The sequence below is a fragment of the Triticum dicoccoides genome, chromosome 4B (assembly GCF_002162155.2).
Source record: "Triticum dicoccoides isolate Atlit2015 ecotype Zavitan chromosome 4B, WEW_v2.0, whole genome shotgun sequence".
NCBI classification, from domain to species: Eukaryota; Viridiplantae; Streptophyta; class Magnoliopsida; order Poales; family Poaceae; genus Triticum; species Triticum dicoccoides.
The window spans coordinates 148,238,283-148,242,210 of record NC_041387.1 but is presented as its reverse complement, the minus strand read 5'-3'; positions in this window follow the sequence as shown (position 1 = coordinate 148,242,210).

Below are 3,928 nucleotides of genomic sequence, written 5' to 3'. Positions count from 1 at the left end.
ATAACTTTTGGAAAATATAGAAAATACTGGCGAAAGAATCAAGGCCAGGGGGCCCACACCTTGTCCACGAGGGTGGGGGCGCGCCCTCCCCCTGGGCGCGCCCCCTGTCTCGTGGGCCCCCTGATGCTCCACCAACCTCAACTCCAACTCCATATATTTCGTCCCGCCGAGAAAAAAATTAGAGAGAAAGTTTCATTGCGTTTTACGATACGGAGCCACCGCCAAGCCCTAATCTCTCTTGGGAGGGCTGATTGGAGTCCGTTCGAGGCTCCGGAGAGGGGGGTTCGTCACCGTCATCATCATCAACCATCCTCCATCACCAATTTCATGATTCTCACTGCCGTGCATGAGTAATTTCATCATAGGCTTGCTGGACGGTGATGGGTTGGATCAGATTTACCATGTAATCAAGTTAGTTTTGTTAGGGTTTGATCCCTAGTATCCACTATGTTCTAAGATTGATGTTGCTATGACTTTGCTATGCTTAATGCTTGTCACTAGGGCCCGAGTGCCATGATTTCAGATCTGAACCTATTATGTTTTCATGAATATATGTGAGTTCTTGATCCTATCTTATAAGTCTATAGTCACCTATTATGCGTTATGATCCAACAACCCCAAAGAGACAATAATCGGGATACTTCTCGGTGATGACCGTAGTTTGAGGAGTTCATGTATTCACTATGTGCTAATGCTTTGTTCCGGTTCTCTATTAAAAGGGGGCCTTAATATCCCTTAGTTTCCACTAGGACCCCGCTGCCACGGGAGGGTAGGACAGAAGATGTCATGCAAGTTATTTTCCATAAGAACGTATGACTATATTCAGAATACATGCCTACATTACATTGATGAATTGGAGCTAGCTCTGTGTCACCCTATGTTATAGCTATTACATGAGGAATCGCATCTGACATAATCATCCATCACTGATCCAATGCCTATGAGCTTTTCACAGATTGTGCTTCGCTTATTTACTTTTTCGTTGCTACTGTTACAACTACTACAAAACTATTATCTTTACTTTTGCCACTGTTACTTTATTATCATACTACTTTGCTACTAAATACTTCGCTGCAGATACTAAGCTATCCAGGTGTGGTTGAATTGACAACTCAACTGCTAATACTTAAGAATATTCTTTGGCCCCCCTTGTGTCAAATCAATAAATTTGGGTTGAATACTCTACCCTCGAAAGCTGTTGCAATCCCCTACACTTGTGGGCTATCAAGACTAATTTATGGCGCCGTTGCCGGGGAGCATAGCTCTATTCTTTGAGTCACTTGGGATTTATATCTGTTGATCACTATGAGGAACTTGAAAGTCGAAAGAACCAAGATTTTTTCCTCAACTACGAGGGGAGGTAAGGAACTTCCATCTAGCTCTGCACTAGATTCTCCTTATGTTTTGAGTAAGCTTGCGACACCTAAACCTGCTACTGCTATGAATTCTGATATGTCGCATGTTATTGATGAAGCCACTTTTGCTATGCATGATACTTATGATGAAACTATTTCTATGGGTGATACTACTTTGCCATTAGGTGAATTTCTTGATGAACAACTTGCTAGGGTTAGAGAGAATGAAATTATTGAAGATGCTATTATTAATGATAGTGATGATGAAAGTTCTCCCCCTGATTATGAATTACCTGTTGTTCCTGAGGGTTATGTTATGAATGAGGAAGCTGCTAGAGCTATCTTTGCTTGCAAAGATAGATATGATCTTAAGAAGTTATTAGCTAAATGGAAGCAGCAATCTCTTAATGCTAGAGTGAAACCTGACCCCGCTTTTGCTATTTCACCTATCTGTGTTACTGATAAGGATTATGAATTCTTTGTTGATCCTGAAATTATTACTTTGGTAGAATCTGATCCTTTTTATGGCCTTGAATCCGAGACTGTTGTGGCACATCTTACCAAGTTAAATGATATAGCCATCCTGTTTACTAATGATGAGAAGTCTCGCTATTATTATATCCTTAAGATATTTCCGTTCTCATTAAAGGGTGATGCTAAAACTTGGTTTAATTCTCTTGATCCTGGTTGTGTGCGTAGTCCCCAGGATATGATTTATTACTTCTCTGCTAAATATTTTCCCTGCTCATAAGAAATAAGCTGCCTTGCGGGAAATATATAATTTTGTGCAAATCAAAGAAGAGAGTCTCCCACAAGCTTGGGGGAGGCTTCTCCGATTACTTAATGCTTTGCCTGATCATCCTCTTAAGAAAAATGAAATACTTGATATCTTTTATAATGGACTAACTGATGCTTCCAAGGACTACTTGGATAGTTGTGTCGGTTGTGTTTTCAGGGAAAGAACAGTCGACCAAGCTAAACTACTACTGAATAATATGTTAACTAATGAAAATAATTGGACTCTTTCTGAGCCAATTCCTGAGGCAATTCCTGAGCCAACTGAGCCAACTCCTAAGCCTATTCCTAAACCAACTCCGAAGAAGAGAGGTGTTTTATTTCTCAGTCCTGAAGATATGCAAGAGGCAAAGAAATCAATGGAAGAAAAAGGTATTAAAGCTGAAGAGGTTAAGAATTTACCACCTATTGAAGAAATACATGGTCTTAATATACCACCTGTTGAAGAACCATATTGTCTTGATAACCCGACACAGGTAGTAAAGGTAAATTCGCTCTGTAGATATGATAAAGTTGAAATTCCCTCTACTAAATTTCATAGCCCGTGCTTAGATGAATTTGATGACTTTATGGCTAGACAAGAAAGTTTTAATGCGTATGTTGGTAGAGAATTAAAGAATGATGCTTTCGAGATAGGACGCTTGAGTGATTATATGGCTAGAGTTAAAGGTGAACTTAAACTCATTAGCAAATATGCTTCTATGGTTACCACTCAAGCTGAGCAAGTACTTAAAGCTCAAAGTGATTTGCTCGATGAATTAAATAATAAACATGACTTTGCCATTAGAGTGACTACTAGAACTGGTAGAATAACTCAGGAACCTTTGTATCCTGAAGGCCACCCTAAGAGAATCGAGCAGGATTCTCAAAGAAATAATTTAGAGGCACCTAGTCCTTCTACAAAGAAGAAAAAGAAAAATGATAGGACTTTGCATGCTTCTAGTGAACCTGTTGTAGACACACCTGAGAATCCCAATGATATTTCTATTTCTGATGCTGAAATACAATCAGGTGATGAACATGAACCTAGTGATAATGTTAATGATAATGTTCATGTTGATGCTCAACCTAGCAATAATAATGAAGTAGAGGTTGAACCTGCCGTTGATCTTGAGAACCCACAATCAAAGAATCAACGTTATGATAAGAGAGACTTTGTTGCTAGGAAGCACGGTAGAGAAAGGGAACCATGGATAAAAAACCCATGCCCTTTCCTCCAAAACCATCCAAGACAAAGGATGATGAGGATTTTGAGCGCTTTGCTGAAATGATTAGGCCTACCTTCTTACGTATGCAACTGATATGCTTAAATTAAATCCTTATGCTAAGTATATGAAGGATGTCATTACAAATAAAAGAAAGATACCGGAAGCTGAAATTTCCACCATGCTTGCTAATTACACTTTTAAGGGTGGAATGCCAAAGAAACTTGGAGATCCAGGGGTACCTACTATACCATGCTCCATTAAAAGAAATTATGTTAAAACTGCTTTATGTGATCTTGGAGCCGGTGTTAGTGTTATGCCTCTCTCTTTATATCGTAGACTTGAATTGAATAAGTTGACACCTACTGAAATATCTTTGCAAATGGCCGATAAATTAACTACCATACATGTCGGTATTTGTGACGATGTGCCTGTTGTGGTTGCAAATGTCACTATCTTAATGGACATTGTTATTCTTGATATTCCCGAGGACGATAGTATGTCGATTATCCTTGGTAGACCCTTTTTGAATACTGCAGGGGCTGTTATTGATTGCAACAAAGGCAATGTCAC